Genomic DNA, 23,555 nt, shown 5'->3' with positions numbered 1-23,555 from the left:
CAGAGGTAACCAGCTGAAAACATCCAGCAGAAATCCCTGGACACAGGACTGGAGAATCCCTCACCCTCAAGACCTCTGCCTGAATGCATGAAGGGGCCGAGGAATGAACGCAGGTGGCAGCATCGCCGAGGACTTCCCCAGGGAACGTCTTCCTTTTGCTGGATGGGTATGGAGCCGTCACGGGCAATGCCGGGAGGAGGCGAGCATTCAGGTTTTAGGGCTTCGGACCAGGACGGAGCAGAGGAACTGACAGCTCCGGGGATTGAAATCCCCCAAGGGGCTCCAAGACTCTGCTGTGACTTTTATGTCTGCGGACCGCTGATGAGCTCAAGGTGATGGAAGAGCTCATCACCTTGAGCATTTCCATCCCCTGCTTACTTGCAAGTCTTGCCCTTGGAGCTAGAAACTGCAGCAAACAGCTGCCTGGCTCATCCTTTTGTCACCAACCCGGTGTGAATGAAGTGGGTTGTGACCCACCGGGATATGAGTCGTCTGGGTTCCTCTCCAGGAGCAAACGTAGGAGGAGGACCAGCTGCCTTTCTCACCCTGCAAATAGGATTGGAGGGCCAGATCCTCCGCTGCTATCAATCGATGTCGCTTCATTATCTTTAATACGGAATTGCACCAGTTTGGGAATTGTCCCTTTGGCTTTGAAGCCACTATGCTGATGCACGCGAGCCGAGGGTACGGCCTGCGGTGTCCTTTTCCAGATGTGGCTGTCAGCCATCCCTTCCCCACTCCCTTCTGCTTCCTCCCGTCCCGTGCTTTCCCTGGGGCCGGCTTCCCAGCCCCTCGTCCCCAGATGCAGCAGGTGGAGGTGGCAGAAGTGATTTCCTTCTGGGCGCCCCGCGCCAACACCCGTTGTGAAGCTGCCCGAATGCTTGGCCATGAATCTGTTAGATTCGAGAGATCCCTGAACAAGGAACCAGGGACACAAGTGAATAGCGTGTTCTTCCCTTTTCCTCCCTGGGGAAATTTTGGTTAGGACTGGATGAAATTTTTAGGCCAAAACATTTTTTTGTTTGTTTGTTTCATGGGGAAAAAAAATGCCTTTTTGGTCAAAGCAGCAACAAGAAAAATATCATTTCCACATTTGCAAAAAGAAACATTTCCATGTTTCATTTCCAGTCAATGTTTTGCTTCAAAATGTAGCAAGAGTTTATTTATTTTTAAAAGGAAATACTCCTCCCCTCCTACCCCCAAACGAAACATCTCTTTTTGGGTCGCACAATATATTTTGTTGGACCCAAAACCACTTTTATTTGCCTTTTCTTTTTAGTGGGACTAGATCATTTCAGGGCAATGGCAACAGGGCAGAGAAACCAACCCCCCCAGGACTCCCCCCAAATTCCAGCACCGCTGGTCCTAACGCCCGCAATGCCCGGTAATGCAGAGCGGAGAGAGATGTCCTGAAAGTCACACACCCTTCTTGCTGCAGCCGGGCTGCGAGCGGCAGGTGATTGAGAGTCCCCGGAGCAGGAACTGCTGACTTTGAGCGAAATAAATTATTGCTGGAAAAAAAAAAAGAAAGTGAAATAAACAAATGAAGACAGGAGCAAAATTAAAAGATAATTGGAAGGCTATATTAGGCGGCGCCTCTGCATGTTGATATGCTCTGCCAGGCTTCTCACCCCTGTCATGTGAGGCTCCTCCATTTGCTCAGGGGGAGGATAAAGCAATCTAGAGTAAACACGTGCAGTGCAAACAAACAGGCCTATCTGAAATGGGATTAGCTTCTCGTTTAGTCCTGAGAATACATCACCCTGGTGCGGGCTCCTGGAGGAGTCTGATCCTGCTGTTTGCTGAGCGGGGCCTTGATCTTCTGATGGGAGGCAGGGCTGGGGAGGAGGGGGTGGGTGTGTGTGTAGGCCTGGTAATGTAGTATGTATATAGCTCCTGGGGTATGATCGATAGTGTGGGAGTGTATAGGCCTGGTGATTAGCTCATGGGGTATGATAGTGTGAGTGTGTGTGTTCACATGCACACATGCATGTGCGCATGCGCATGGAAGTCTGGTGATAGAATATGTAGCTCCTGGAGTATGATAGATGTGTGTGTGTGTGTGTGTGTGTGTGCACGCGTGCGTGCGTGTGCGTGCATGTTCACATGCACACATGCATGTGCGCATGCGCATGTAAGTCTGGTGATAGAATATGTAGCTCCTGGAGTATGATAGATGTGTGTGTGTGAGTGTGTGTGTGTGTGTGCACGCGCGTGCACACATGTAGGCCCGGTGATAGAGTATGTAGCTCCTTGGATATGGTAGATAGTGTGTGTGTGTGTGTGAGTGTGTGTGTGCACGTGCGCGTGCACATATAGGCCCGGTGATAGAGTATGTAGCTCCTTGGATATGGTAGATAGTGTGTGTGCGTGCGCACGCATGCATGTAGGCCTGGTGATAGAGTATGTAGCTCCTGGGGTATGATAAATACTAGATGTGTGTGTGTGTGTGTGTGTGTGTGTAGTATGTAGCTCCTGGGGTGTGATAGATACATCTATGTGTGTTTGTGTATGTGCACACCTAGTGATATAGTGCATACATAGCTCTTACGGTGAGATAGATGCATGTGTATGCGTGCACACATGCAAATGTGGTAGCAGCAGTTGTAGTAGTAGATGGTTTATATAGTAGTAGTGCGTGGTTTATTTTGCGGGGGTTTAGGTTGTAGCCGTGTTGGTCTAAGGATATAGGCAGACAAGGTTCCTTGGTTTATTTTGAGCATTTGTGATGTGTGTGGAAAGGTGTGAGTGTGCATCTGTCTGGTCGTGTTGGAAGCCACGCTGGGACATGGAACTGAGAAGTGTGCAATTGGCATGTTTGGAAAGGATGGCGCTGTTATGTCAGCAGAATAGCAGTTCCTTTAAGTCATGGTGGGGGAGTGTGTTACAAATGGGCCATATTTTTTATGTGAAGTTATGTTTTTGAAAATAAAAAACACCAGCTCCAGTTGACTAAATTGGTATGATCTAAAGAACAGGCATTTGACCTACCTAAGGACTGCCATTTACGGGGTGAGGCCATAGGTCCACCTTGCCCAATAATGAGTGTGACACAGAGGCAGACAGCGGGTGCTGAAAGGGAGAGAGAACGGGGTACAACCTAAAAATAATAATTCTAAGGAACAGAAGCATAGCACTCCACTTTTTTGGTTCAAAACCACATTTCCTCTTACACTTTACAGACATGTCATGTAAAAAAACAAGGCAAAAACAGCTGAAAATGCAAGGGCCAGTTCAACACGGAACACAGCTGCCTTTAATTTTGCCACAAGACCTGAAACAACGTCAGTCTAAACCAGTTGTTAAAAAATGGGTTTAGCCAGCGAACCAAAATATCGAGCCTTCTCATAGTCCCTGTGGCCGTGTCCATATGGGACGTGCTGATGATGTGTTTCTCTCCCTGCACACCCGCATGTGTGAGTGTGCACAGCAGGTTAACACTGCATCTGCTGTGTGCTGTGGCCAGTCTGGCTGGTGCGTGCGAAGGCATTTGATGCGTGTTTGTGACAGGGAGTGCTTGGGGCGATGTGTTTGTGGCGAGTGCACAGGGAAGATGTTGGAGGGGTGGGTTTCTGAGATGCGAGTAGGCAGGTACTTAGGAGTGTGTGAGTGATTTCTGAGCGGTAAGCGGGTAGAAAGGTGTCAGTCCGTACGAGCAAACAGGTGGGAGTCGTGTAGGTGGCATCCTCCTGTTGTCGGCGTGCTCTGCTGGGGCAATTATTTGCGTGCATCAGGCAGCTGGCGGGGGGTCCACGTGTGTGATGTGGGCAGTGCAGTGTGTGATGTGTGTGGGAGATGAGAGCTGTGTCTGGAGACGCAAGCAGTGATTCTTTTGGAGCCTGCTTTTGTTTTTAAAAGACAATAAAATGAGCAAGTGCTTGGGAGCCAGCCCTCTGCTCCCAGTCAGAGGGGACAAATGTCAAAGCAGCAAGGAACAGAAAAACAAGGGGGCGTGGGGAGCCCTGCCAGCATGATTAGTCATTCTGCTCAGCTGAACTAATTGCACATCAGCATCGTCAGCAGCTGGAGAGTCAAGGAGACAAGGGGTGACACATGAGGGGTTAAATGTGGGCAGCCAACTTCTCCCCAGAGCACTTAAGTTCACCAGTCGAGGCTGTAAAACTTGAGCACAGGACTAAGATTCAGGATTGTGAGTTCTCTGCCTTGTTCTGCCACTTGCCTGCTGGGCAAATCACTCCACCCCTCAGTGCCTCGGTTTCCCCATCCATGAAATGGGTTGATAGCAGTGACCTCCCTTGTAGAGCACTTTGAAACCCACCGACCACAGTTTCATTCAAGACTTAGGAAGGATGTGATTTCTTCTCTCAGTTAGCTGGGGATGATAGCAGGCCATCAAACCCATAGCACATCTGCATTTTTCACTTCCCCCCCATGTGGTTTTCAAAAATAAAAAGCTCCCTTACTTTTCCTCTGCACAGTTATTCTTTAATGATGGTTTTGTCACTCTTTGTGAAATATTGGGGTCCTTCCTTGCACAGTTTGGTGATTTTTTATCAGTGCCAGCCAACATTTGTCATGCTTGGAAACCCCCTAAATCTGTTTGGTTTTGGTCAGCGGAGGGATTTCTTCCCAGCGGAAAGTTATACTGGTTTAATCCTTCTTGGGGATGCAGTTCTGTAGTATAAAAATGCTTATTCCCCTGTATCTTATTTCCCTTCTCATTTGCATATGAACTATACTAGGATAGTTGCTGTTATATTGGTAATTATGTCCCCCAAGGTCTGTTGTGGCAGATGGGTTAAAGTCCCTTGTCTAGCTCTCTCCTACCTAGCTTGGGTACTGCACTAGGAGCACATGGACTAATGGAGCTATCCACTTGTGTATTTACTTCATTTCCTGGGTGGTTTTCAGTCCTTGCTGATCATCATGCTGATCTGTGTATATACTGCTGCTAGCACTCAATCTTGCTAGATTAAAGTTGGCTTGGGGGTGTCTATTCAAGCGGTGGTGACTGCAATGATGATGTAGCTTGCGCCTATACCTATGCCTTGGCCCCTCATTTTGGCCAGGGCCTCCCGACACCGTTGTAATATTAGTATCGTCACGTGCTACTAATGGGATGGACGTGCTAATGGGATGGAGGCTGTTGTCGGCATGACAAACCTGATCCGCGTCACAGCTCTGATGCAGCTGAGCTTGGCTGGTTTGGGGGTAACCTACTGTTTGCAGTCTATAAGTGGTCACCTTGACCTCCCTCCAAAAAGTGCTTGGTTGTAGGAGTTGGGGGGCACGTTTGTCTCGACCTGAGTGCTATCAGGAACGGTCTTCCAGAGGAGCGTCTGCTGGCAATCCTAATTGGAGGGGGGAAAATTTTAATTTCCCCTTCCCCACAGGAACGTCTTTTCATCCTGAGATACAAAAGAGCCCAACACGCCGGCACCGGATCAATGGAGCAAGCAGCAGGCTCGCAAGATAAGCTCTTGGCTTCCCAAGAAGGGCCTGTTTGAGCAGAGATAGTTCGTGTCTCGAGCAGAGCAGGAGGTCTCAGGAGGCGGCGGGGAGGAAGGGGAGGCGGGTTGAGCTGGGGAGTGCATTGGTTCGCTCTATTGGCAAGGCCAGCTGCAATTTGTGGGGCAGGGTTTGGGTCTGGCAAGCAGGATCCACTCCTGACTCGTGGTCCAAATGAAGATTTCATGGAGGGGTGATTCATGGGCAGACTCCCACTTTGTTTAAATTTAGGCCTGAACAAGGACTTAGGCATAACTTCTCATTCCTGTGAGCTTTGAGGAAGTTCAGGAGCGCATTAGACCTTGTCAACCTGAGTCCAGTCATTGCAGCATTCGTCGAAGTCTTCCTGAGCAGACCGCTCTGCCCTCGGCAAGCACACGATCCGTGGCCTCAGCGAGGGCACGGCCCTGACTCTTACCAGACTGGGGTTAAATAAAACCATTAGCAGAATTGTTCACCGGGATCCTGTTGGGAGCCCGAGCCAGAGTTTACATATTTACCCACGGCTTATTGAAACCTGTTTTTCTAGCTGCTGCACCGAGTGTGAGATTACAGCAAATAAACAGTCTTTGTTCCCCAGGAGAACGGGGATCTTACTTTGGAGATTCAAATGACTCGCATGCAAAACAACCCCTATCTTTTCTTGTTGTTCCACGTGGCGTATAGGAGACCGTCAGAATAGCGACGGGGATTTGCAGGCTGTGAGCTAGCCACAGATAGAGTTGGATACCATCATAAGAAGTCAACAGAGAGTATGTGCAAATGTGGTATATTCCCTATTAAGAAGGATTAAACCAGTATAACTTTCCGCTGGGAAGAAATCCCACCTCTGACCAAAACCAAACAGATTTGGGGGGTTTCCAAGCAGGAAGTATTTTGGCCGGCATTTTGATAAAAAATCACCAAACTGCACAAGGAAGGACCCCAGTATTTCACAAAGAGCGACAAAACCATCATTAAAGAATAATTGTGTAGAGGAAAAGTAGGGGAGCTTTTTATTTTTGAAAACCACATTGAGGGGAGGTGAAAAATGCACATGTGCTGGGGGTTTGATGGCCTGCTATCATCCCCAGCTTACCGAGAGAAGAAATCACATCCTTCCTAAGTTTCACACTTTTTTTTGTACCTCTCCTCCATTGGTACAATCCATGTCTACTGCATGGGAGACCTGGGTTTGATTCCCAGATGTGCACATAGCTACAGCCATCAAGGCACTGAACATCTGGACTCAGTATAGCCTTTGGTGTCTGTCTCGGTGGTCTAAAGTGGACAGAAGGTCTGGACAGCCTCCACTCCTCCATACTCCTGCCGAGCGTATGTGTTGAAGGTCTGGGCACCTCTCCTGCATGCACCGTGATGCAGAAGGACGGACAATTGCCTACTAGACTCCATCAAGTGAGAGGTAGAGGCTCCTCGTTCCAACCAGAAGCACCCAAAAAAAAATGTTACTAGAGACCCTGCAAAAGGGAAGTAGTTGGGGTAATTTTGTAGACAACGGAGGTGTGAAGTAGAGAAAAGGGCCTTAAATTGACATCGACTTCTGATCTGACATCAACTTTCCTACCCTGAAACTTTCAGGAGAGGCTTGCTGCGGACCCAAATCCACATCAGAACTTGAGATTTTGGTGGCTGAAATAAATATATATATATATATGTATATATATATATATATATAAAATGGCATCAACTTGTAATGCAAATGTTGATTTAAAAAAAATTTCCCCCCCCCCCCCCAAATGAAACACCAGAATGCTTCCCTTTGGGTTGTTGAAACGTTTTGTTCAACCTAATACGTTTCAGGTGTTTCTCACCGTCGTTTCGATCAATCGTGGTGAAAGGAAACATCGGAGTGTTTTGTTTCGAGAAGAGCCTTCCTCTCGTGGTATTATCCTCCCCCTCGCGTGGGTTATCTTTGGGATTTTGGCTGTGGAGAAGGCAGTTGCCCTCTTGACACTTCTTCTTTCTCTTCTGTAGAGGGGACCTAATGATCTGTCCCCTTTTATTGCAAAGTGCTTTGTGTTTTCCAGCGGGCAAAGGGTAAATGTCAGCATTGGTCCAGTTGGGTTTAAGCACCGCGAGAATCTTGGCCGGATCGATTGACCTTCAGCCACGACCAGCCCCACACAGCCTCATCCTCCGTAGGAATATCTCCTCCCTCGGACACAGGATCCCAGTCTTTGGGAATGAAAATCATCGAAAAGGAAAGCTCGAATACATGATCAAAAATGTGCAGTTTCACGGCCGAGCGGCTGTCTTCATGCTAGTTTGCATCTCCCCATGCTCTGACTAACACCTGTGCCTTCATCAAAGAGACGCTATGTTCCCAGCCCCTTCCCCAGCAGTTCACGTTTCCCAAACCTGTCATAAATACTAGTGAATGTTTTCAATTTCTCCTTCGCTTACTGGAACACTTGTCAGCAAAAGCCTGGCTAATCCCATCCAGCGCTTCAAAGCTGCTGCCCCCACACATCAAGAGATTCAGAACGTGTGCCCATGAAAGGCAGCCATCGACCCTTTGATGTCCCCCACCCTTTCAAGTCGCTGAAGCAGAGCCATGACTTTTAATGTGGAAACGACTTCTTCCTTCTTAGCCGGTATTTTTTCCCCCTCTCCTTCTCCGACGGTAAAATTAGCCCCTATTTTATTTCAATAAGGGAGACCTATGATATTGGAAATGTAGCAAGGGCAGGTGGCAGAGTACTCAGTAGTTGGGTAAGAGCCAGAGACAGCACTCAGAAGACATTTCAGAGATTGGTGCCTTGTCCCACTTCTGACAAGGAGAACGACTTGGCAGCGTTAAAAACACAAAGTGTTCTTGCTATTGGGAAGTTTCTATGGAGTAGCCTTGGACCGCATGGTTTGGTTATCTGTTGGGGGACGAACAGATGGGAGTCCGGAGCATCTTTGGCAAGACGGTGGGATAAGTTCGGCTTTCCCAATCGCCCTCTACAGATGGGAGCATCTCGGAGACATGCTGGGACATTTATGCGTGCCATAAATCTTAGGCTTTAAAGGTCAAAAATCTTAGGCTTTAAAGGTCAAAAATCTTGATGTGGAAGGAGAACAACACATTTCACAAAGCTTTCTTAGAGCATAGACACACACCTACCATGGTTAAGAGGTATTTATCATAGCTGGCACTGTACAGGAAAACCTTCCTTTCCAAGTCCCTTAGCTAAACAGTTTTCCATAGAGAGACACCAGTCATCCACATCTTAGGCCAGGAATATGAGAGTCGCCGGTATTGCGGTACGTCGGCATTTCTGTTCCCAATCCCAGGTGAAATGAGAAATAGAAAAGTGTGAACATTAGAACTAATGAGCTGGGGCAGAAGATCTAAGAGAAAGATTTACAAGGACAAAGATGAGTTAGATGCACAACTCTTCTTGGCCTTCATTAGAAAATAGGCATTTAAAGGCCCTTTGTGCTATTTAGACTTGCTCATCTTTATTTTTTGAACCAAAAGAAAGGGTCCATTTGGGTCAGGTTCAATTCTGATGAAGCCCCAAGTGTTTTGAGTGGCTCTAGGTGACATAGTGTGGCCATTAAAGCAAAGCAGCATCCAGGACCTATAACATCTGGGTAGACAAAGCCTTGGCTGGGATGATCTAGTTGGGGATGCTCTTGCTTTGAACAGGGGGTTGGACTAGATGTGACCTCCTGAGGTCCCTTCCCTTTAATTTTCTGTGAACTTCAACCCTCCTGCTCTTCCCCTCAACTTCCTGAGACGGTATCTTGTGCCAGTTAGTTGCCCGCTGCTCTTTTTCCTGAGCAATGGCCAACTGATTGCATGGCCATTCTGGCCTTGAAATCTTGGTATTTTCCTACTTTACGCACATTGGTTGGGACCATCTCTTGCTTCAAGACATTTATGTTTGCTTCCAGCAGGAAGCCTAATTTTCAGATTTCCTTGTCTAAATGGAGGCATCTGGATTTTCATTTGCATGCTGGTTTCTGGAGGTCCCTCTTTCAAACCATTCTCTACAACAGTAGCATCTAGACATTTCCCCTTCTTTTAATTAAAACCGAAGGTGTCGGTCAATCATATGACTTCAGCATCTGGGGCCAAAGCACTAAATATCACACAAGGCTCATGCTACAAATGTGAGCTTTATCCACATCCTTGGGCTTTATAACACATTATAAACACATCCACAGGTGTTTTGATATAGCCTGGCTAACTGATTCCTGGTTCCCTGCTGCTTTATTTGCAATCCCCAGTCCCAGAGTGTGATTTTTTTGGTGGAAACGTGTGCAAAATTCCTCCTGGAGTCTTTTCATTGTTTGCATTTTTTTGGTCTTATTATTTTTTTGCATATAACCCTTCACGCCCAGGAAGCCAGGAGTTGTGCCACTGCAATTCTCTTTACAGAGAGTCTTTCCTCCTACCCCCCTCTTTTAATATAGACAAGTCCTCTGCTTATAGTTCAAGGGAAAGACTGACTTCTGTGTAAGATCTCTGGGGGTGGTGGTGGGAGATGTCAAGTTACTTAGAAAACCACAGGACCAGCAAAGGGCGAGGGTTGTTATGCTGCTATTTTATTTTGTATGGATGCTCATTAGATGAAAAGCCATGTGATAAACAGTCTAGTATTTATAGAGCCAGGCTGGAAGCAAACTAAAAGGGGAAGCAGAAGCTGAGGAAGCATATGGATAGTGTAGAAAAAGCCTGGCCTGGAGCAAGGGGTTGCACCCGGTGGCGTGCTGATCCTGTATAGGGGTCTCTAGTTGGTACCACCGTACAAATAGCATCAGTAATTAGGTTGTTTTGAATACACATCCATGGCGCACACTCACTGAATATTGCATTGAGCTCTAACTGCCTTGGCTGAGCTCCTCGGCAGCGTTGTGCCCAGCTGGGAGGAATTTTTTTAATCGTTCCTTCCACCAAAAAAATAGAAATAAAAATGCCGTTTCGAATCGACCGGACCAATTTGCGTATTTGTGCTGATTCAGTGAGTAGATCTTGCAGACCCCGACCCAACCCTTGCAGCTCTCCTCCGGCATTATAATGGATGACGATCACACACTCCCCTGCGCTCCGAAACGTGTGCATGAGCAGAGGACCGGGAACACCAAGCTACGCTCTGTGGGTCACCTCTCCGTTTTAAGTCAGGCGTAATAAAACAGATCAGCTGATCTGAAGGAGGAGGAGGGATCAGCAGAGGTCATGTTTGAAAGCTTTCCTGAAAGAAGTGGGTTGTGAATGATGTTGGTTGGGAGTTTTTCAGCAAAATGAAGTGTTTGGGGGGGTTTGTTAGAAAATGTCACTTTGTTGAAATGGAAAGTTTTCAAGGGCAAGAGGTAGTTTTAATGAATCTTTTATGGGGATTTTTTTTAGGCCCATGATACAATTTCTGGTAAAAAGCAGAGAGAGATCCACTCTATGTTAGTTAGGGATCTTGGTTGGGATGCAGAGAGAGAGAGATCAACTCTAGGATAGTTAGGGATTGTGGTTGGGATGCAGAGAGTGATCGCCTCCAGGATACTTAGGGATCTTGATTGGGATGCAGAGAGAGATCAACTCTGGGATAGTTACAGATCTTGGTTGGGATGCAGAGAGAGATCAACTCCAGGATAGTTACAGATCTTGATTGGGATGCAGAGAGAGGTCAACTCCGGGATAGTTACAGATCTTGTTTGGGATGCAGAGATATCAACTCCAGGAGAGTTAGGGATCCTGGTTGAGATGCAGAGAGAGATTGACTCTGGGATAGTTAGGGACCTTGGTTCGGATCTAGAGAGTCATCGACTCCAGGATAGTTAGGGATCCTGGTTGGGATGCAGACAGAGATCAACTCCAGGATAGCTAGGGATCTTGATTAGGATGCAGAGAGAGATCAACTCCAGAACAGTGAAGGATCTTGGTTGGGATGCAGAGAGAGACTGACTCCAGGAGAGTTAGGGATCTTGGTTGGGATGTATGTCCAAGGGCCTGCTCTGATTCAGGACAGCGCCCTATTAGCTATTCGTTGTGGTCTTCTCTTTGGAAACATGTCAAAAGGTCTCAGTTTTGCCTCCATGAAATCTCAGAAATGTTTATAGGACTGAGAAACAAGTTGTCCCTTAGCTGTAGTGATGAGGGTGGAGTGGAGAGAGGGGAGGTAGGCTGTTTGAGAAGTGGAGAGCAGAGAGCTGGAAGAAATGGGGGCGGGGAGGACTCTTAGGGTGCAGAATAGATGTGTGTGAACAGGTATGCTCGATCTGAAAAGGCTGAGCTTGGATTGGGATGCTGCTTCCCATGTCAGGAGCAGATCCACATTTTGTAGCTCAAGTCCCTCTCTGTTGGATGGATTCACACCCAGCTCCTGAGCCAAATTCCTTTGAACATGGAGTAAGCGCGGACATGGTACTTTGAGGCCTGCCCTAAGATAGCTCCTAATGACCTGCTCAGTGGCTCCTGCTACCAGACTGGGTTGCGGTTGGCACCGCACTTGTACAGACACATATTTTGGGACTCCGCTAATTGGCTCAGCCTGCTTGTGGGGTCCAGTCACCAGTTGGTAGACGCAACCCCCTGGGTTTTTTTCCAGATCTTGCTATTGTGTTTTTTTAATCCATGCACAGACCTGAAAAAGGGCTCCTCACACTTGTGATTTGAGAACTATGAATTATGCATAAAATTATTAGTGGCCCCATGAACTCAGTCAGGCATTAACTGTGCTTGGTAATTACATGGTGGAAGCTGAAAGAAAAAGCAAGAGAATTGAAAAACAAAGACCCCTGTCACAAAATCAGTGCACAGCTCAGTACACTTCTGAACAAGCAGATTAGCTCTTGTAGACCAGGACTGAGATGCATTGACAGAGCCAAGGTGCAATGGGGGAGGCAGAAGTGGTAGGGGGTTCAGGCTTCTCAGGTGAGCTGCTGGGTGGTCCAGGGCTGGACTGTCAGGTGTGATCTGAGGCAGGATAATCCCCTACAGCCCATATTGTCAGAAATCTCCATGCCTCTTGGCTGTGCCCATTGAGACATGGTGGACCCCTATCTCCATGTGGCCCATGGGTGCTCAGCTGTGTGCCCGAAAGTCCACCCTGCTGTGTTTCAAGTCTAGAACCCAAAAGCCGGTGGGTATTTTTTGGCTTTCCCTACTTCTAGGCCAGGCCTGATAGTTTTTACGTAGTTTCTAGCTTCTTACTCAGACAAGCTCTCAAGAGACCTGCATATACCTACAGCATAGCCCTGATTATACCTACTAGATAAGGGTTTGACCCTGTGTGACGTGGGCTTCCCAGACCCTACAGCTTGGAGTTGTTTGATCTCAACACCACTTTGAAGATAGTCCCTAGGGACTGGGGGGAGTCAGGAGGAGTTAACCTCAGGGGCACTCTGGGTAGATGACCCAACAAGGAGCAATGGGCTCACGTTGCAGCACGGGAAGTTGAGGTTGGGTATTAGGAAGAGTTTTCTTACTAGGAGGGTGGTGAAGCACTGGAATAGGTTATCCAGAGAGGTGGTGCAGTCTCCATCCTTGGAGGTTTTCAAGACCCGGGTAGACAAAGCTTGGGCTAGGATGATGCAGTTGGGGCTGGTCCTGCCTTGAGCAGGGGTTGGACTAGATGCGACCTCCTGAGCTCCCTTCCAATGATTCTGTGATAGTTGAGAGCAGCAAGAGAAAGCAACAGCAGGCCACGACTTTACCTTGAGCAAGGGCAGCAGGATGCTTGGTAGGCCCGTGGGAGGAGTGCCCAATTCTACCAGGGTCGCTCAAGCGGTAACAGTGCCTTGCATGCTGCAAAGCTCTTTTCAAAATGTCTGTGGTCCTCACCCTTGCAAAGCAGATGCATGAACACTATTTTATGTATTGTTATAGAGGCTCCTGTGCCTGGGCTCTTCTTACCTCCTGTGTTTTGTGTCCAGATCTGAAGGGTACCGTCTGGAACCATGTTGGTTATTTCTCCTATTTTATAAAGCAGAGGGGCTGGGGATCTTGCTCCAGGCCAGGCAGCGAGCCAGCTGCAGAGTGGGGGTTAAACCTCAGGGGTTTCTGCTTCCAGGTCTCTCCTTGGCACAAGAGGCCTTGTGTTTCTAGGGCTGCCAGTCCCTCCCTGCTATGGGCACCAGATTCAAAAGAATGGGGCAAGGGGCCAGATACTCCCCTGGTGAGAATGGGTGTGTAGTTTCCTGATGTAAATCAGCATAGCTCCACTGAAGTGCACATTCACGGAAGCTGTGGCCATTCATACTGGCTGAGCAGGTGAGAACCGACGCAGGAGAATGAGCTGCCGAGGGAAGCGATGGGCATTAATGGAATGGGGATGTCCCAAAAGAGGAGGAGTCCTTGCTGCAGCAGGGAGAGGCCATCTCCGAGCAGGGCGAGGAGTCGGTGGACAAGTGTAAAACCAATCTGTGATGCATAGAGAAGCTTGATTGTGCAGCCTCTGCCAATTCAAAGCCTGATCTCATTCCTGGGGTCCCATGAATGGCTTGCATTTGGTTGGGAGAGGCCAGACCATGGAAATAAACCCGAGGGCTATTAGAGGTCCTAGCACGGCACTGCAGTTCTGCACCGTGACCTTGCGTCCTTGCGTGAGGACCTGTGAAAAAGCAGGAAGGAAAGGATGAGGAACCACGTTCCTGAAGACCTGATCTTAATTTTTCACTTTTGCCTTGAAATGATAGCCTGGACATACGCCAAGGCTTAGAGTGGTTATTCACGTCCTCTCTCTGCGTACATTATATGCAACTAGGAAGGGTCAGGCAGGTGAAAGACAGTGAAGTGCAGTAGAGGATCATTAGCAAACTCTAAGAGATGTCATGATCCAAACCTAATCTCTCCATGGCCTCGATCCAGCTCTTGGAAGGACTCCACTGACTCCAAAGCCTGATATTACTGGTGCTTTTTCTTGGGGGGTAGAGCATAGGGGACCCAAACAGGGACCGTGGCTCCATTGTGCATACAGATATTGAAAAGGAGGGTCCCTGCTACACAAGAAGTTCACATAATGTGAGAGCTGCCTGGTAGGAACAGTACAGGCAGTGGGAGAAGTGCAAGGTAAGAGTGAGATGCTTATTAGGGAATTAAACGGTGATCCCAGCATGCCTACCGCCCGAGCTATTAGCACGTGTTTTGCAGGCACAGAGGGAGAGGAGAGGCGTTTTTTCCCTGCTGAGCCCTGTATCATTAGGTTCTGGCGTACGTGCACGTACACACACGCACACGCCAATTTTAAATAAAACGATTGCCTCTATTAGTGCCATCTACTCAGCCGATCCAGTTGGGGATGATGAACAAGGAATTGCAAGAACTAAATGAAAACCAAGGGGAGGGAATTAATTGGGTGTGCAAGTGTGTTTTTGTGTGCTCCTTTCCATCTCTGCTCTCTCTCTCCTTTGTGTCTTCCACGTTCACTCACTTTTTCTTCTTTTTCCTGTCTCCTTTCCTTCTTCCCTTCTTTCTTACCCCTGGGAAAGCGAAGCTGCACACCATCTTGTGCACAATGCTGTACGAAGCTGTACAATGTCTGTGGCCCTCCTCACCCTTGCAAAGTAGATGCACAAACGCTTCCTGGTTGCTACACCGGGGTACAAGTTGCTGAACAAAATGGGATAAAAGGAAGGGCTAGTAAAAGTGGTGAAAGGATTGAGGATGTCTTCGATAGCTAGGATAGCTCCACCTTGAGTCAGTGCTATCCCATCTCCTGGGAGCAGGTGAGCAGGGCATGGGGGGGAAGCTGGGCTCCACCTTCTCCAGTCCCATGTGCAATGCAAAGGTAGGCAGGGCAGCAACTCGGAGACAGACCTGACCATTAAACTACCCAGCTGGGGTGCAGATTGCTGCATGGAGCTCAGCATGGGCGAGCACCTTAAAAGAAGAAAACTGCAGACTGAATTGCAAACTTCCTAGCAGGGCCCCAGTTAGCAAATGGACTATCTGCTCTGTGCCGTCTTACAGGTATCGGCGACTGCGGGACCCCAGGAAGCTGTTTCGATGGGACAGGCTAGATGAGCAGAGAGACCTTCTCGGGTGTGCCTGCCTCCCCTTGGAGAGGGGCACCTGTGGGGGCTGAGCAGAGGCAGCACGGATCAGGCCACGGAGAAACAGATCCGTGGCAGGAAGGGGTTGCAGTTGGGGGATCTTAAGGGATGCATCGGAGATAAGAGTGAAGGGTTGAATTACTTTCGGTGCTTTTTCCCCCCAGAAGAGTCTAGGGGCATTAGACACTCAGTGGAAAGTCAGTGGGAGTTGGGTGCTTGATTTGTCAGGCTGTGAATCCTACCGCCAGGGTGTAGCTGGGATGCATGGAGGGAACCAAGGGCGTTCATTGTCTGCTGCAGCACAACTAAGTGCGATCCAAGCTGTTTTGCTTGGGCCGTTCTTGCTCTTGCCCATTGCCCTTCCCTCTTTTTCTGGAAGCAGGGGCAAACACAGAGCTAAATAATAAGAGTCATAAAAGCAGAAAGCTTCCCGAAGGAGCAGAAAGGCAGCTTGCGGGACCAGAATCCATGGGGTCCAGCCTTGTCCTGCTCCAGCCTGGTGCCCTCTGCCTCTGCACCGTCACATCTCCGAGGGCCGGTGACATCTCAGCACTTGTGATTCTAATTGAATCTAATTGTCTCCTCAAAGTTTCACTAAAACCTTTTCAAAGTCCCCTGGAATTAGGGAACATTGATAACACTGCTCCTTCGGGTTTTCATCCCGCGTCCTCCCAAAGAACTGTGATTAATTTTTTACAAGCTAATCATATCTCTTAGGCAGATTGTCAGCAGAGGATCTGTCATCTCTCATCAATAATGAAACAAGCTGAACAGCTTCTTACCCCTGCAGCCTCCTGCATTATTCACCGCCAGGTCTTCAAACAAAGGGGGGGGAAAAAGGCATAGTGTTTTAATTGATGTCCTTTGTAATTATCCACAGAAAGTTGGGACGGGGAGGGGAGGGGACAGGGGTTGCAATGCTGATTTATGATCTGTAGTACCACATCTGTCTCTTAATTCCTAGACTCTCCCTTTTTTCTACCCCTCTCTTCCACCTTCTCTCGCTTTTGCTCTTGTTTTTGTGTGTTCCCTTCCATCTCCATTCTGCCTCTCTTTTCTTTCTCCTGCGCTCTCACTTTTTCTTCTGTCTCCTTTCCGTCTTCCCCCGGGAAAGCAAAGCTGCACACGCCGGTTCCTGGTTGCTGCATTGGGGTACATCCAAAATGCATCCAGCATCTGCACTTGTGTTGCTCGCCGCAGGTCTGCCCTCCTCATGAATTCAGGGCGGCTCCTCTTTATGTGGTAATGAAGATGTTCAGAGCTGAAGAAGTCATCACGCAATCGCTAAATGGGACCGTGGCGTCTTCAGGGATTGCGTTGCTTCTCCGAGGAAGGCGAAGCTGCTAGCTCGCTGCCTGGCCAGGCAGGGGTGTCACACTTAACAGAGCAATTACAGAGAGCAAGGTGCATCGTATCGAGGGCTGCCAGCCAGATGTGGAGCCCCAGGCTCAAGCAGGGAGCAGTGAAGGAGTTTACCGTGCCCCTTTGCTTTAAGGACTGCAGTGGTTTGCAGGGATTTTCCAAGACAGGGTTGGACCACCCCGTGGAGCATTAATTCCTTCAACAGGTTGTACCAGCCTCTGCTCTCCGAATGAACCAGGCCACCTAAACCGATGCCAGCTCCAAGTGTCGACAGGGCCTTTTAGGAGAACCGAGGGGAAGGAGCCATCCCTACTATCCTCCAGCTTGGCCAATGTGAGCTGTGCCCAGGTTTTTTGTCTTGCACTGGAGCAAGGTTTGGCCCATATCAGAGGATGCTCCATGGAAGAAAGTTTAAAGGAAGCGTTTGAAACCATACATAGGCCAGCAGCCCGTGGCTGCTTTGTAAGCTGATTTTGCCCCTTTCTCCCAGGCACGTATGGGCTAGGGACAGACATTACGCATAAACCAGTTGAAGGGATCAGAAACTGGTTTAAACCTGTAACAGAACAGATGTTCAGTGCACAGAAACCAGTTTGAAACTGGTTTGAGAGAAACCTGGTTGAATGTGGTATCAGGCTTAACTGATTTGGGTCAAACTGGTTTATGCAATGTCTATCCCAGACCATGAAGGTGACACTTAGCTGTGACTAGCGCTAGATAGATAGAGACTGGTGTTGAGCATGTGAAAGTCCTGGCACTCATGGGCAGCTGGCTAGGGGCAAAGCGCGTGTCTGTAGTTGAAGTGAAACAACTTTTAATGAGAGTTGCACAGGACTGGCCGGAGGCCCGTTGGCAGCATGCTCCGTACACAGTGTTTCACCCCCCGTGGACAGACACCGTGGCAGGAAACCAAGAGTCTCTGCTTGCTTTGGGGTGGAAGCAAGATCAGCTCATGTATGCCCAGTAGCCTGGTATTGACTTCTCCACGTGGCAGCCAGAGTCTCGGTCCTAGGCTCTGTATGGCCTTTCTTTGCAGGGCTAGTCCAAACCGGGGACAAACGGGCAGTTTTTCAAGGTGGCAGAGGTGGAAGGGAGACATTTCTAGCGCTTTTAGTGATCGGTGACTGCTGGCGGATCAGTGCATTTAGCTGTGGGAAAAGGATTGTAAGGATCCGCTCCCAACCAGCGTCCAGCCTGGTCAAACTGCACAAAAGCATGCAGCCCTGGTACCCAAGCATAGAGGGGTCTTGACCATCCTCTGTGTGCTATTGGATGCACAATAATAGCCTGGTGAAATATGCTTCTTATGTGGCATGACCTACCTCCCACGCACACCTGTGGACAGTCCGGCCAACTCATGTGGCCTGCATCAGGGAAGGAGTTAACTTTCATGAGTACATGTTTCCATCCATAAAAAGGGTGGCTTTGAGACACAGATATAGATCGTTGTGCCAGCCAACTTATCAATCATCCTCTGGCAGCATCTCCGGCAGATCTGCGTGTCACGTTGCCTTGTTACTTAGATGGCGAGATTAAACTCCATCTCCGAGGTCGCGCCAATGAAGCGGAGACAGCGATGGTGCCACTGTCTTTAATGCTCTTCATTTCCATGGTTCCAGGCTAAAACGCCACATTTGCATTTAAATGGAGGTTTGGGAGTCTGTAAATCTCCATTTTCTTAGTGAGTGGGCATAATGGTGGTTTAATCATGTTTAGATGAACCCCCCAGAGCACAACTCCGGAAAAAGGTTGGTGCATCTTTAATCCAGCAAAGAGGGTGAGTAATATCCAACTCATTGAGGGTGCAGGGCTTGTCTCCTACTTTTTCAGGTTAGCTTTTTCAGGCCTGATGTAAGCAAATGGTGAAATCGCGAGGAATGGGTCTGTGGTGAGGCTCTGGCCTGGGTTCAAGTCCTGACGAGCCATGTGACCTTGGGTGCCCCGTTCTCCGAGCACCATCTGCAAAATGGGGACGCTAATCCTTTCTTTGTCTTTTAATTAGGATTGCAAATGTTTGGGGGCCGCAGTTGTCTCTTCCTCACGATCTGATCAGGGCCCGGTGTAGTGAGGTCCCTAGTTGAGTTGGTGTCTCAGCCACTGGCTGGAGGGCAGAGTTGGGGTAGCAATGGTCCTGGTAAAGGAAACCCAGGGGTCAGGAGGGTGGCAGGTTTTGGGGATGGATTCCTACACCCCACAGGAGGATGCAGAGGTGGAACTGGATTTTGCCCCCATGACTAGTATTCTTGGACCTGGTGGGACTTCCTGGCAGAAAGGCAAGTCTCTCCACTTTCCAGCTGGATATGGTGGGGCGTCCCACCCCCCAGCCAATATAGCAAGGTGTGAAGGGAAATCGAGCAAAGGTGCAGAGCCCACTTGTATATTTAAGTGGAATTTATATAGCAACCACCGTATATAGTATGGGATCCATAAGACACAGCTGGCATGTCCTGGGGGTATACGGTCAGAGCCTTGGGGAAGTAGCGGTGCAGTCTTTGCTCCTCGGGGAGGGTGGATGAACTAGTTGGGTATCTGTCATGGGTTTTCAGGGGGTGCAACACCTCCAAATTTTTCATGGTCCTGGCAGTATCTCCTTCATGTGCTGAGCCGTTGGCTTATCTTTTGCAATGAGGTGCTTCGTGGCGCTGAGGCTCTCCAGTAAGTCCATGTGAGTTTGGACCCAGCGTTGCCATCACGAGGCAGCCTGGAGCGAAATGTCTCCAGGTGATATAGCTGGTGGTAGCCATGTCTCCAGGTGATATAGCCAGTGGTAGCCGTGATATAGTCGGTGGTAGCCGTGTTGGTCTAAGGATGCAGGCAGACAAGGTTCTTTGGGTAGATTTGACATCTTTTATTAGACCAACTAAACGTTGAAAAATTGGTTCTTTGCAACTTTGCAAAAGTGTTCTTGTTTGGGCATCTGCGCCTGAAAGCTTGCAAAGAACCAATTTTCCAACTTCTAGTTGGTCTAATAAAAAATATCACATCGACCCAAAGAACCTGGTCTGCCTAGGGTTGATATAGAAAAGCAGCGTAGTTCTGTGTTTGTCTGGGCAGACCCCGCTTTCCCCAGACCTCCTTGCCTTTCATTTCCTCCTCTCCCTCAGCCGGGTCTCTTGGTTTCCCTTCCTGATGGGCAAAGAATATCCTAACTTCACCCATCCTTCTTATTTCTTGCAGTGGTTCTGCCTTGTCTTCTGCCTGCCTTGCCTGCTAGTTGTTAAAAGTTAATAGCCAGTCATTGGTCTTCCATTGTCTCTCCCAGGCAACCCATTCATGTGAGAGCCGGCTGTCCTAGTTCATTCATAATAATGCAGACAGGTTATTTCCCTTGTCCCAGGGGAATAATTAACTCCTTCACACCCCGTGGCAATACAAAGAGAGTGAATAGAGTGAGTTGCACATGAAAGCAGCATAAAAATGCTTTATTTTACATACCAGCAGGCTCTCGCCGTGCCAGAGGAAGGGTGTTTTTGCCCGAAAGCTGGTAAAGAACAATTTCCCCAACTATTTAGTTGGTCTAATAAAAGACAGCACATTTACCCAAAGAGCCTTGTCTACCTATATCCTTAAAGGACCAATATGGCTATAACCAACACCCGCATACTAATTCTTGTGTTTTCTATAGTCCTCCTGCAGATTTTTCCTCTTAGACCAGGCTGTGTTTGAGGTTCTCACTTTTAACCATTTAAAAAAAAAATGTTAGGCTCATCCAGCCAGATTATTACAGTTAAAACTGATTGAATGTTTTTATTGGAATTTTTTAATCAAAATTTGGCTTTTATTTTCAAACAGAAACCTCTCCTGAAAGCCCTTTTATTTGTCAGAATTTTCTACTTGTAGTTGAAATGGATGAATCCCAGTGTTGAAAATCTGGGATTTTGGTTCCCCCCCCCCACACTTTTTCCTCTTTTTCTTGTCACTTTGAAAGTAGAATGAAAGACACCTGGGGAATTGCTTTTCTCTGTTTTTTCTTTTTTTCCTTTTCTTTCCTGCTTTATCATCTTCCGTAACCCTCCGGTTGAAAAGGTTCCACCAGCGCCGGTAAAACGAGGGGTTTCCAAACTGAGAAACGTTTCCAATGTTACATCTGTCTGAACTGTTAGGGTGACGGAAGGAGAAGTGATGTTGCTTTTCCGTAACTTTTCTCAGGCGGAAGCAGTGTTAAAAAGCGGCAGAGCTGAACTTGAGAAGCAAAAACAGGCATTGAGCATTTGCTTTGGAAATTCCAGATATAAAAATCAATAAGATAATAGAATTTGGAAGGAAGCGGGGAAAAAAAAAGTTTAATTTTTTTTTTTTTAACATTGTGTCATGGATAAGGAAGGAATCATTAGATTTTTAACAAAATCCATTTGGCCCCTTGTAAGGGGGAGGAACAAGGCGAGCTTGATTCAGAAGCAGCTGGCACCCAGGAAGTGTCCCTGCTTCTAATACTGACTGAGATTTTCAAAAGGGTCTGTGGGGTTTGCACGGGCAATAAGTACCTGATCCCCTTAAATCCCAGCTGCATTTCATAAAAAAATCCTATTCTCCTGGAATTTGCAGAACAAATTAAGAGACCTAAAAGGTTTCACTGGTTGCAAGAAGCCTCTGAACTGCTGAGTGTTTATTCAGCTCCTTTGTGTTTGACAATCGTCGTCGAGGTGTCAGCAATGGAAAGCAGTAGGGAGCGATTATGAATAATAAGAATAATAATAATTAACAGCAATGCTTAGCATTTGTGCCAGGCTTTATCTTTTTCAAAGTGCTGCACAAACACAGCTAAGCCCGCGGGATTAATGACTCCCGGGGATAGCAGTCGTGCGTGGGGTTCGGGTTTGCACACCTGCTGCAGAGCTGCTAATCGCGGGATTGATCCTGCCCAGCACGGGTGCTGCGTGCCGGAGGGAGACCGCGACGTGCCGAACGAGACTGGGAACGGCAGTTTGCACGAATTGACACCCTGCCCTGCCACCTCAAGCCACTCCTGAGAGTGGGGACAAGACTATGCAAGTCCCCAGATGTTCATTTGCCTGCTAATGTCACACACCCTTATCTCCTAGGCCTCGACGTTTGCCACCCATGTCCTGCTCCCTCATTTACCTGCGTTCTTGCAAATAAAGCAGCTGGGGGTGCAAACAGCTTGTCAGTCCCCCTCTCTCCCCACAGTCAGTCTGTCTAGCCCCTAGCTTTGTATTCACTCCCATTGAACTTGTATTTCACCCCCATCACATGTGGGCTCAGTGGATCAAGTAGGGCAATGGGTGTATATGCAAACACAGGGTCTAATGGGACCCTGCAAACTGGATCCAATGCTCACACCAGCACCAACATCCCTAATCCTGTTAGGACTGGGTGGCTTGAGACCTCCCACAAGCAAGCCTCGGGATTTCATCGGTGCCTGCATCTTTCTTTCCCCTTTTGGTGGCTCGGAGGTGCCCAGAGGAGATGGGGCCTGTATCTCCAAAGCAGCCCCATGCTCCCCACCCAGCTAGCCTTTCTGCAGGAGGGCTCTGCTTTCTAATTCCCACCCCATCTGCAAAATAAATAATAATAAAAAAAATAACAAAGCAATTAATTGCTTGTTTCCCAGCATAGACCTTGATAATCTCCCATTCGCCTATCTCATTCAGTTCAGCACAGGGAAGAGGGAGGCATGGGGGAGGGAGGAGCAGTGCTGGCTGGTCTGTGGCTTTGCATAGCCCAGCATGGAGTATTTGCATAATGACTGAAAAATGGCACTCGGCAGATAGGAAACCTGGCTCCCGGCCATCTGATACTGCAGAGCTCTGTGCTGAGATGTCTCCTGCCTCGGTGGCATGTGCCCCCACGAAAGCCTTTGAGCTCCTCACCGGACCCTCCAGCTGCAGGGCAGCCAACCCGATAAGCGGCTCAGTCAGGCACTCATTTCATTCAGGAGGCTTAGCCAAGTGTTTTGCTCGGGGGCCGTTGGGTCCCGGAGGTGTCTCTGAGCCCCCCAGGCATCTCTGCGCTGCTCCAGCAGCGATGCCACCAGCCAAAGCCCTGCCCATTTGCTGCTCTCTATGCACCGAGCTGGGCAGGCAGGTGGCACGGCTGCCGCAGGGCAGCTTCACTGCCTCCCCTCCAGGCGTGCGAGCAGGTGGGTGAGATGCACCTGCTTCTAGACAGGCCCCTTGGTGCCTCCTGAGCTTTTTCCACCGGCTCTTTTACTTTGCATGCCCCTATCCCGAGCACAGAAGACAACGCAGCGGCATCGGTTTGCTCCTTCCACTAACTCTCCCTAAGTTTGGGCTCAACTCCGGAGGCTGCTGAATATCCATTAGGCTCCTTGAGGTCCCTTGGGGCTTCCCAACAGCATGCTTCTTCCCCAGAGCCGCTTGATTTTGTTCTCTGGGATCCCTGAATAATCCCCTGAGGCGCCCACGAAGTATGGCAGCCTGAGCCTCCCCAGAGATCTCCTGTCAAATGCAGTTGCACTCCTTGATTCAGGCCAGGTCTGCGCCACCGGCGCCTGCCAGCAGAACGGTGTCAGTCGGGAGGCAATAAGGCACGATTACACCTCATCGGCATAGCTCTGATTGACGTGGCGGAGCTGAAAGCAACCTCCCCGGTGGAGATGCAGATATACCAGCAAGGCAGCGCTTTTACCGCCAGCGCTGGCTTTCCTTATGGGGCGAATGGTGCAACACTTGGCATTGCTGATACAGCTGCATTCGCAGCAGCAGCGCGTTGTCGGCGGAGCACATTGGCACGCCTGTACCGGCAAAGGTCCCCGGGTCTCGGGA

At 48.7% G+C, this 23,555-nt stretch overlaps 1 long non-coding RNA gene across 2 annotated transcripts in view; it reads left to right on the top strand.

Annotated features, from left to right (window-relative positions):
* Positions 1 to 23,555, top strand: part of LOC109286280 (uncharacterized) — a 125,257-nt gene that overhangs the window by 84,965 nt on the left and 16,737 nt on the right. The gene's annotated exons all lie outside the window — the stretch shown is intronic.

This window comes from Alligator mississippiensis, chromosome 13 (genome assembly GCF_030867095.1).
Source record: "Alligator mississippiensis isolate rAllMis1 chromosome 13, rAllMis1, whole genome shotgun sequence".
NCBI classification, from domain to species: domain Eukaryota; kingdom Metazoa; phylum Chordata; order Crocodylia; family Alligatoridae; genus Alligator; species Alligator mississippiensis.
Note: the sequence above shows the minus strand (reverse complement) of the source record. Positions and strands in the feature narration are given on the sequence as shown.